The sequence below is a fragment of the Centrocercus urophasianus genome, unplaced genomic scaffold (genome assembly GCF_019232065.1).
Source record: "Centrocercus urophasianus isolate 14NV4802_14NV808 unplaced genomic scaffold, USGS_Curo_1.0 seq_10, whole genome shotgun sequence".
Classification (NCBI taxonomy): domain Eukaryota; kingdom Metazoa; phylum Chordata; class Aves; order Galliformes; family Phasianidae; genus Centrocercus; species Centrocercus urophasianus.
The window spans coordinates 16001714-16013946 of record NW_024884142.1 but is presented as its reverse complement, the minus strand read 5'-3'; positions in this window follow the sequence as shown (position 1 = coordinate 16013946).

Here is a 12233-nt window from a genome sequence, read left to right as displayed (position 1 = left end):
ATCTGGTATCTCTTGCCTCTGAGCACTAATTTGAGTTATTCTCTGGCTCTACTTGTTCTGCTGGAATGACAGTTGATCCCTTTAGATACCCCAAAGCTGAAAGGCTTCTCAAAGCATTTACAGCCATGAAAACTTCCACTTCTTCTGAATTCATTGTTCTGGGCTAAAATCAATACTAGATCTTCTGCTAAAACCTCATCTTTATCATTTGAACAACTAAGTTCTGAAATTCCTGTGCTAGTAACTTCTTAGTGTCTACAGAACATCCCAGGATGCTACTCTTTTTAGGATCTTGAAGATTCTTCATTCTGTGGTACTAGGTGTATTATTTCCTGGCGGGTTATTGATTATTTTTTCCTTGCTGTGCAAGAATTAGAACAAAAGAGTCCTAACACTACTTTTTCAAAACTCAAGGAAAAGAAAAATTGTTCAACAATTGTTCAAAAATCTTTTCTGAAGGCAGAACCAGTGATAAGAACTGCTTAAATAAGAAGATTTCCATTATTTTGCAAGTAAGTGGATATTGAGTATGATCAGATGCTAGGAAAGGCTTCCTCTTGTATCCAAGATGGCTATACAATTATTGACTTCTAACTAGTAATTTAGCTAAAAACAGTTCAAAAACATGTGACTGCCCTGCCACCTGGTATGAACTGAGCTTTGATTACTTCATCAAAATGTTATTAATATGATGTTTTCTCAAATCCATATTCTGAGACAAAATAACGTGAGATTGTGAATTTAAAAATATGTAAATTTTAAAGATTTTGTCCTTAAGAACAGCATATCTTATATGTTTATTTATACATGAATCACTCTCTTTTGGTACATTTTTGAGTCAGGCACCTTTTTCAGATAATTTAACCTAAATCAAAAACTCCAAATGTATAAATTTCCTAAGCATATTATGAGCTGGGAGCAGCCAGTAGTTACAATGACTTGTGCACAGAACAATTGAGTGAAGATTTACATAACCTTGTAGTAAAGCTTGTAAATTTAGAAAGCAATGAATGACCTTTGAATATTGCTAAAACCAAAAAATAATTAACAAAGGAATTTCCTGATAAACTGTGATATACCCTAGTTTGCAGCTATCAGCCATTTTCTTTTTTAATGTTAGCAGTTTGAGTGTATCTACTTTGTCTTCTATGTGTGTCAGAATAAAATCAACGAGACTCACAAATAGCAATTAAAATGCAGTAACAATCCCACTCAAGCTTTTTGAGCAATACCAACAACTAAGATGATCATTATCACCACTATTAACTTTTCCCCATAGTAGGGTAGCTTTGCTTATTGACACCACAAATATTTCAGTGACTAACGCAAGCATCGTCTTTGCCATATCAGTAACCACGGGGGTCTCATCTGGTCCAGAGTGACTTGGTTATTCAGCTCAGTGAAGAAGTTTAAAGGTAGCACATTTTGCTTTGCTCATGGGATGAGTGAGGAATGAATTCCCAGTCAGGTGTGAGTTTTCAGAGGCAAACTTTGCCACTGTGGCTCAGGACACGACTAAGGTTACTCTTACTTTAGAGTCCAAATATAAATATGTGCCTGTTCTAGAATTATTATGCTGTGATAAGCATCCCACCAGTGATATGCAAACTCCTCCAAAGAGGCATTAATCCTGTTTAAGCAGCCAAATGTCTCCTTCTGTGCATGTTCCCAACTTAGTACACTGCCAGGAGTTTTTGCTGCTGATGCTGTCATTAATGATCTTACCTAAGCAAACTGCATTTAGAAAGTACAATAGAGGATGTTCTTCTCTGTACTAATTATAGTTTTACCAGCATCACACTGAAATCCAGTGTTTCGGAAAGATTGTTTCAAAAAAAGTGACTTCTGACCCCACACAAATTGTAATGTGAGCTTATGGCTTCTTTAGTGTTTCAGTCTAGAAGGGGAGAATCAAGTAACTGCAGTGGAATAAATGAGATCAAATACACCAAATATGAAACTACTGGTGAAAAAAAAGGAAGGATTTATATTCTATAATCAAAATTATTTGTAAATATCTAGCTGCATTGTCATGTAATGCTATTTTCTGTACTTTCTAACCTTAAAGCTAACAAATGAAATCTTATTCAGCAAATGGAACATGGAAGTCTTGCTATGAGAAAAGTAAGGTTAAACGACTCTTTGGCTGATAATATGGTACCCTATGACAGTTAAAGGCAGGATGTGAATTAAGAGTTTGCTATTAATAACGTATTTGTCAAAACTGGACTTACCTTGTTCACAAATTGTTGGACTATGATTTCTGTGTTTTATTACTTAGACTATTGGACAGAAGTCTTACATTAAAAAATTTGGAAAGAAGAATTTTGGGGGATCTAGGAATGCACCATTCAACTGTTGGCGTAGATATTTGAAGTTCTGTTTCATTGATGTTTGAATAGCCAAAAAATTTATGAAATCCTTTCTGTCCCTTAATTGAAAAACTTTAAAAAAAACAGATTTTATTTATTTTTTTTTCATTTAGCCAACATATGAGAAAATAGCAAGTTAGAAAAATATTTTAGGACGAGGGAATTACAGATTGAAAGAATATAACAGCATTTAAAATTTATTGTATTCTTTCCATTTTTCTTTTCACTTTTAATTGCTTCCCGACTAAGGAAACAAAAAGTTATAAGTCAGATTTATTAGCTATCCTGAGTACTTTACATTCAATTTTCTCTTGACCCAAGGAAGTTAAGCAATTAAAGATTTTTGCATATACATGGCTTCAGTCTTTTCAGTTTAAGTGTCTGAGCTACAAGGCTTGGCTCAGAGTTGATTTTTTGGAGTCAAGTTAAATGCATAGATTACCTTATACTTCAGCACCCCCAAAGCTTGGTGATAATGGAGGGAGTAGGCAGTACAGGGATTTCTGTGTAGGACAATATTAGTTTTCTGCAAAACACTTGGAAAACTGTCTTCTTACTCAGTGGTCTCTCTTGGTAATTCTGTATTTCTGTATTTTTTGGAAAATCACATTTTTTTTAACAAACATGTGCATCACATTTAATGGTCTTTGGTTTGCATCATGATGTATGTTTTCCACATATTTTATCCTAAGTGAAAGGCATGGTTTTGTATAACATGGTCTGTCAGACCACAGCTGCCTCCAGTGTTAAATACAAGTGTTGTAAAGGACTTGAACTGTCATTGAGGCAAATGCAATTTATTAGTAGGAGTTTTGTATTGATGTCTGGTAGGCTTATATGAACAGCTCATCTATTATGTCAGTGGCTGGATTTAATGTTCACTAAAATACCTTCAAGGTCTACGATTTTTGCTGTCTGATCATGTCTCATACTTCATTTCTTCTAAGTGGTCATTTGAAGGTTTGCTTGTGAGTTGCATTATTCTCCAGCTTTTTTTCCTTTGTTGTGATTAAGTTAATTTGGAGAAAGCACTATTTACTGCTGTGAATGGTTAGAAACCACAGACCATAGAAATGCTTGGTATTAGGTGCAACACTGTTTTTTTTTCCCAATGCTAAGCACAATGCTCAGTAAAATAAGCCCAAATGCTTGTTACAATGTGGCTAAAATTATTTTCCTGCATACCAGAGAATAACACTTTTGAAAAATGATTCCTAAAGTAACACATTCTGAAATATGCAAGACCAGCCTTATTGTATGATAAGGGCCATGTGGAAATGAAGAAGCAAGATATCAAGGCTTAAGATTTGTTAAAAGCTTACAGAATGTCCCACTTTTTGAGCAATTCTTCTTTAATGCTCTAGAAAGAAAGAAATTGCTCATTGCTCTCTATAACTCCTCATTGCTCTCTATAACTTCCTGAAGGGAGGTTGTAGTGAGCTGGGGGTCGGCCTCTTCTCTTGTGTCATTAGTGATAGGACCAGGGGGAATGGCTTCAAGCTATGGCAGGGGAGATTCAGGCTGGACATTAGGAAGTATTACTTTTCAGAAAGGGTGGTCAGGCACTGGAACGGACTGCCCAGGGAGGTGGTGGAGTCACTGACCCTGGGGGTGTTCAAGGAAAGACTGGATGTTGTGTAGAGGGACATGGTTTAGTGGGAGCTGTTGGGAATAGGTAAACGGTTGGACTGGATGATCTTTTAGGTCTTTTCCAACCTTGGTGATACTATGATTTTATGATTCTAAATCCAGGAAGCCAGAAATACTTAGGGGTATAGATGAGCTTATAATAACAGCGGACATGGCAGAGCACATGATTTGACAACTATCATGTCCAGATTCAATTTTAAAATACAGTAAGTGAGATATTCACTGCCATTTATGGTGTATTTTAATACTCCTATTCTATTTTTAGTGTGGGTTTCCCATTTCTAATATTTGTGCCTACCATTTCTATTCCATATTTACTTGGCAGATGGCCAGATCTGAAAGAAATACTTGAGCCCCTAGTGTGCAACTTTGATAGAATTTATGGATGTGAGTTCAAAAGTGATACTCAAATACCCTTCATCTACCCAGATAAGTGCCTGTTCATATACAAGCCAAGTCTAATCTTATCTGTTACTCCAGAGCTTCGAGTTCTGCAGTACCAGAGCCACCTTGGCTCAATAATATTTTGCCATGTATTTAACATTCAGGTTTGTTTAGGATTCACAATACTAAGAATTTCAGTGCCCAAATCCCCCAGATATTACTCTGTTAAGAATGCTGAGGAAAAGCCTTACAAACGCTCACCATATTGAATTCAGCAAAAAACACATAAAGCGTGCCTAGGGAAGAAATATTAAAGTGCTGTTATTAGTGTGACTCCTGCTGATATGGATATTGAAAAAGGAAACTACCATTATCTGAACTGTGATGGAAACATTATTGAAGTTCTGTTCAAAAGAGTGCCTTAGAATATATCCAATATGTCTACAAAAATAGTTTCATAAATTATTCTCTAATGAAGAACAGGAAATATTTTCCTCTTCAGAATGTATATACGAAAATCAGTCTTGAAAATGAAAAGTAGAATGTCACTTTTCTCTTCATGCTAGTCATTCAGGATTATACCTGATGTTTTGATTCATATTTTAATGATCTGAATGTGAGTTATGTCCCTCTGCCTCATACTGCCTCATAAATGCTGGAGTAAGTGATATCAAGAGCTTTTCTTGTCCATTAGCCTCTCCCTCTTTCCAGAAAGGGAATGCTAAAGAAAGGTTTGTCTAATCTATTCCTAAATATCTTTGATGATGGAGATTCCACAACCTCCTTGTTCAGTACATCCAAAATCCTACAGCAAGTATCCAAGAACTCTGAAATTCTATGTTTATTGTTGTGCTGAGAATAAACTCAAATTTCAGCTTTCAAGCTGACTCCAGCAGATCCTCACCAGAATGTAGATGTGCAGATGAAGGAAGGGCAAGAACCTGATGAAGGATTTATGGAAAGTGAGTTTTGAATTGCATCACTAGCAGTAACCCTTTAAACTCCAAGAGATTTTCCTGATATCAGTGTGGTTATCTGTGGAACATGACATTATTCAATATGAAAATGGGGATCAGCGTCTGAGATTTTACTAAAAATGTTAGGGCAAGAAGACTTTTGGACTTATGTTTAGATATGGCTTAGAATATCTAATTTCGTGTGACATCGCTACCTACCAGTGAAGTACTGGCCAAAATAATAAAAATGTCTTTAAATGTTATGGTAATTATGTTATGATACAGAGACAAGGGGCTAATTTCCCATAGTACTGGAAATGTGGTGCCTCTACAATAAAAAGAACTTATATTCTGTTTTGACATTTCTTGTAAAAGTGGATGAAAGATTTTAATTCAGTTTTTGTTGTAGTTTCATTGTCAGTCTCTTGCTTTGCATAATCAGGGTGACAGTTGAACTTTATTTTAGCAGCAAAACCACTTTGTAGCACACTTTGTAAAATTGTATAGTGGGCCTGAATCTTGGTCAACATCAACAATGGAATAACAAACTAAAAAAATTCCAGGGAGCCGAAGGTGTATTTTTAATGGAAAAAAACAATTCTCATGGCTGTTCTGAAGTTCTGTTCAGAAACTGATAGAAAATACAGGATTTTTCTAAAAGATTTTCAAACATTTTTGTTTCATGGTGGTAAGAAGAGACACAGGAAAACAAGTTTGTGATGGGGTCCCTCAGTATAAAACTCACCGTATCATGCACTGTGCCATAGGAAGCACTGGCATCTTTTTGAGACACAACTCATTGGAGCACCTGTTTTTGTACAGCCCAGTACCATGTAAACTAAGCAACCATGTTGAAAATAATTCTCTAACCCGAACAGAAGTCAGACTGAAAATCACAGCTTTTTCTATGCTGTAGGGTTTTCCTGTGCTAATGCTTTTCTCATCCACACTGCTCACTCCCCTGATCGCAGAGATTTATCTGCATGGATTTCTTGTTTCGCTGTTGCTAGCCTGAATGAGACAAAGAAAGGAAAAAAAGCAGCATTCCTCACTGAAGTTCTTTGGAAAATATCAGTGCATACCATGCTATTAATGCAGGTTTGTATTGAAGTGATTTCTCTTTCTGACAGTTGATCAAATGCTCATCTAACAAAAATCACTGCCTCTCATATCTGCTCCTTTGATATAATGCTCTTGGAAAGTGATTTTGCTTGAGATGCATTCATATCTTTGGCTTTGTTTTTTCTTGATGAGTAAGTAGACAGAAGGCACTTTTTGAAAACAAAATAGAGAGATGAATGCAATACAGACAAGATAATTAAAATGATAACTGCAGAGGGAATGTCCAAGGTAAGATCTTACTTCCTGAGAAAACTTGAATGCACAAGAGAGGAGACCAGTGTTGTTTTAACACAAATTGCTTGTTTTCCTACTTCTTTAACAACTTGATACACAGCACAGTATCATTTCGTAGATATAAACACGGACAGGAAGATACTGATGCAAGCCTACTAAACACATTTCTTACAATTAAAAACGATTCTGCCATTTATTTCTTAGGTCAAACTTTGTAATTTTTCTAAGAAACTCCTATCTGATCACTGCTGAGGGAGAATAACTCATTATTATGCTCATGTTATATACTGAAGCATTCCTAGCGATCAGAAAGTCCACTCTGCTTCTCATTTCAGTGAGTGTAAGCAATGACCAAAAATATGGAAACACGGAATTTAAAAGGTATAAAGCTTTTCTGATAAGAGAATAAGAATTTGTCTTCAAGAAGTAACAGAGTACCAATTGCAGTGAGAGTCAACTTTCTTTGAATTAGATCATTTCCACATAAAAGCTTGAGACACTGCTCAGATTCAAAAGTGCAAACTGAAAGTGAATATGAAGAAATATATTGTTTTCAATTTGTAAATCAGTTCGAAAAGGAAGATGTTCTGTATAAGAAATAGCAAAGGAATAACAAAATTTATGAAAGAATCCTTACCAATGACCTTGTTATTTGCAATTTCTACATAAATACGTATATGTACAAATGTCACAATTTGATCTCTTTTTTCCTCTAAAATCTTTCTCTGGAATCTCCCATTCTCGAACAAACCTCCTCCAAATAATCCAACAGAGTTAATATAATTTAAAGTTAAATAGTGAACTTTGAAAATATAAACATACTTAATTTATTTAGAAATTCCACAATCAGAGAGAATTGCATCCTTCAGAAGAAAACAGGACAAAAAGGGCGTGATTGGGCTGCAGTCATATAGATAAATATATATATATGTCTCCTGTTTTTACATCAGCATTGGTGCTTAGTAGATCTGTTGCTTCTGTGTTAACCAGAGGCAGTCATACAACCTATCCCTCCATTTTGAGAAGAATATTCTTCTGGATTTTTCCCTTTCACTTATCGTATTCTTATTCCATGCTTGTTTCCATGTGATTTCTTTCATATTGAATGTAAGTGGCCAGAAACTTAGATAATCTTGCAAATACAATTTTTCTTGTACTCGGTATATGAATACCCAATGCATCCTACAACTACATTTTCCTTTTAACATTCCTGTCACGGTGGTAACTCATAATCAACCTGACTTAATAGTACATTCAGGTCTTTTTTACTCTTCAGTTATTTCCAGTGGATGAATGCACAATTTAGAAGATGAATTAGTGTTAGTGTTATCTGACGTATCGTTATTTAACCTTGACATTGTTACCTTCTCACTGTTGGCTGCTTTAGCAAACAAAACCAACTAATGTAACTTATAAAGCCCTAAACTTCCTGATGTAACATCTCTATTATACCTTGTGAGTTTGCAAGCAGTCTGTCTTCAGATATGTATTTATATAACATAGTAAATAATTTACAAAACACAATCTCCTCTGAAGTTTGCTTAATATAACAGACATGCAGAAAGCTACGGTTCAGAGTAGATCCAAATGGCATCAATATGATGCCATTCATTCAGAATACTTTTCCTGTTACAATTAATACAGTGCCTCTGATTTTATTTTCATTATACAGTCAGTAGAATACTTTATTGTCATTTTTGGTGAACAGAGAAACGTAATGAAAAACTGCTTCATTGGGAGGACTTCTTACTCGCTGCACTTGCATGGAGAATAGTCATCTCAAAATAATTCATGACCCTGTTTTTCAAGTCTGCGAAGTTCAATTGCTTTTATTTTTACGGTATTCACATCTTCATTTTTTATAGAGGTCCACAAAAAGACGAAGAGAGGTTATGTCACTTGTTTTGTTCTTTCTGGTCCTCCCAGAGGCTAAATTTCCCAAAATGTAGATAACTTGTCTGTCATTTCAGAATGTTTGAACCTCATCTTTTCAGAGACAAATTGAGCATATTTAACTTATCAAAGCTATCACCCAGATTTGTCTGAATACACAGGCATTGAATACACAGACTATAGTACCTGCATTGTGCTGTCTTCCTGAAATAAAAAGATATAATTTCTGAATTTTGGTATTCAGCTCAAAACATTTCTGTGTTACAAACATCCTGCCTCATAAGGAGGAATAGTGCTTGTGCTCAGAGCAATTTCACACAGTCTTGTGCCTTTCACTTGATAAATTCATCTGTTTCAATCTATTAAGGATGATAACTTGCATTTAAAACAGAGGATTATTTTCATACATAGAATCATAGAATCATTAAAGTAGAAAAGGACCACTAAGATTATCTAGCCCAACAGTCAACCCATCTCCACCGTGCCCACTCACCATGTTCCTCAGTACAACATCTACTCATTCCTTGCACAGCTTCAGGGACATCTCTTCATCTCTTCTGGGACATCAAACATCTCTTTTGGATAGGATAGAGTTTGTTTCATTCGAGTGTTGGAAGCTCCCACTGCAAGGCCATTCTTTTTGCTCAGTGCACCTCCATCATCACCAAAGCTTTGGTGTAATTATTCTCATGAACAAGTATTTTTTTCTTTAAATAATAATCAAGGAAATTAAAAAAAAATATCACTTGTCATTTGCTATTTGTTGTTTTCTGCTTAACATTTAGACATTTGTATTTATTAGCATTTGCAGAGATGGGTTAGCACAGCAAAAAATCCAGAAAAATCACTAGCTTTTAAATAAATAAAACAAATACAGTTGCTTCTGCCTTTCCAGCAACACCAGAACCAAGGTTTTGACTTCTAAAATGTTTTTATATTGGTTTCTAAAGCTGTTTCAGTTGGAAGATATTATATGTTTGAAGATGCTCTGTCATAATTTCTGAGTGTTTTGGTCTGGCTATTAAAAGGTTGTGAAGTTTCACAGTGAAGAATAAAGCCAGGTTTTCTGATTAGCTTTCTTTATTTTCCAGCCTCAAGAGGGCTCCCAGCTCCCTTCCAACGTCCTTGGTTGAGACAGAGATAGCAACCTGGCAGAGAGAGAGAATGATCACTGCTGTATGGCTGCTTAAGAAGCATTGTTTTCCAGTGTGAAAGGTCTAGTACTGAAATACTAAACTCTGTGAGTATGAGATGGAAATTCACACAAGAAAATGCTAATTCTTAGTGCTGTTTTACTACTCAGAAAGAGATTTGAGAAATTTCTTAAAGTGTTTGTTTTATTCTTGTGCAATATGTCACTCAAGTGGTATATTGAAAATGCTCTAATAACTGAGTCATTTAGAACACTGATATACTTTTATTTCTTAATAAATCAGCAGATTATTCTATTTTTCAGAGGCACTTAAAGAGTGGTTCAAGATAAGTCAGAGAACGGGAAACAATAAAGATATAGTTACCATTACCTCTGAAAATGCTGAGCTGAAAAACTGCTCTGAACCAGGACAGAAAATGTTCCTGGTACACAGGAGATCAAAAGAACTCTCCTGCAGGTCTAAAAATGAACGGTTGCTCCATGGAGAGTAATTATCTTGGAGCAACCAGCTGAGACACAGGACCTTGTGGGACCAGAATAAGTTACAACTAGCTTCATTATCATCATGAGATCAAAAGATTTTAAGTTAGATGAATATGCCAGCTGCTGTTTTAGGAAATACTGTCTCTTGTCACAATAGGCTAATACTTTCATTTTAAGAAGGCTGTTATGTATCTATACATGATCTGTACATGAACTGTAAGAAGAACCGTGGCTCCCCAAACACAACCAGAATTGCTAAGAAAGTGCAGTCATATCCAGTATTGTGACCCAGTTCTTAGTTGAGATAGCAGTAAACTAAAGCAAATTTGGTCGGGGGCTGGAGCAATTGTCCTATGAGAATCTGGGCTGCTTCAGCCTGGAACCGTGCATGTGGTCAAACCACTGGCTTACAGAGAAACTGTGGGATCTCTGTACTTTAAGGCATTTGGAACTCACCTGGAAAAGTCTATGGTAATGGAACCTACTTTGAGAAAGGTGGTTAGACCAGCTGAAAGTCCTTACAACTCACATGACTCACATGACTGCGGGTTATTATAAAATGGGGTGTGTCATTTGTGAGCCCTGGTTGTCTGTTGGACCCCTTCATAGCTGTCCTCTAGCTCTCCCTCCTCAGCAAGACTGCTGAGAGCAGTTGGAGAAGTGACCTGACCAAAATGAGAAAACACTAACCTAAAATGACTGCTAAAACACTGACAAGGGAAAAAAGTCTGTCAACCTGGGAACTTAGCCTGGCCACTCAGCCTGTGAACCAGAGGCATCCTTGAGGGGTGCAGTTAGTATAATTTTAGTGCAGCAGCACATGAGAGAAGAACCAGAAACATTCTAAAGTCGCCATTTGTAAGGGCAAAGTGAGAAACTGAAGAATTATTTGTAATCTGAGAGGATTAAAAATACTCTGAGAAAGTGGGAATTTGTGGCTGCCAATAGTGGTAGCAGAAAGAATAGAAAATAGTCTGAGGAATTATTTTTTTGTTGGAGAAAGAAAGAAACTGTCATCCATTGATTGTCTTTGGAGAAAAACAGAAATTAAAAACATCTGTTGGGTATTTGAAATGGTGATGTCCTACATCCTGTTACGTTTCTATGATATAAAGTTGGCCTGTTCTCTTATCCAAATGGAACTTCTCCTCCTGATAAACTGTGCACATACCCACTTCTCTCTAGTATTTTAAACAGGTTGAATCATTGCTGGAATGCTGACTCTTTACTCTGGACTGAGTTCAGGACTGACTTTTAAACTGTGTAACACTCCAAATCTTGTAACATGGATCAACTTTGAAATGAAAATCTCTCTGTTATTTTGTTGGTCCCACCCCTGGGCCCATGTCAATATCTTTGGAGGTCATTTTTCTTAATTTGACTCTCTGCATATTGGTTTGTTCACCACTTATGGGACTGGTTTGATGTACTTAGCACTGGTTACTTTATGAGCTATGTAAGTACACAAATTTTTTATAAGCAAAATCTTGATAAGTATAACCTATTATATTTATCATAATATTGATAAGTTTGGAATTCATAGTGTCCCTTCGAATTATAATAGTATCAGGGGGACAAAATAAGAAGGAAAAGTTGTGGATTTAAATTGGTTCAGAGTAAACAAAACACTGGTGTGTTACCAACATCATTTTAGTCACAAATGCAAAGCACAACACCTTGCAGGCTGCTATGAAAGTTGACTTCATCTCAGCCACATACAGTAAATTGTGGATTGTAATTTTGCATGGCAAGGGGTAGTTGCTGAAATGCAACATCCACAGGGACACAATCAAAAGATGCATCTTACCCTGACCTTTGACAATAGTGCTATTCAGATAGTTCTACTTATTCACCTTTCAGTACCACTGATCTGCCAGTAATGCACAGTAGTAAGCTGACCTTAGGATTGGCGTATATAACAGTGCTAATATATAACTGTGCTTCTCATGTGCTAAGCAACAACTAAAATTAAATGAAAAGAGCTTG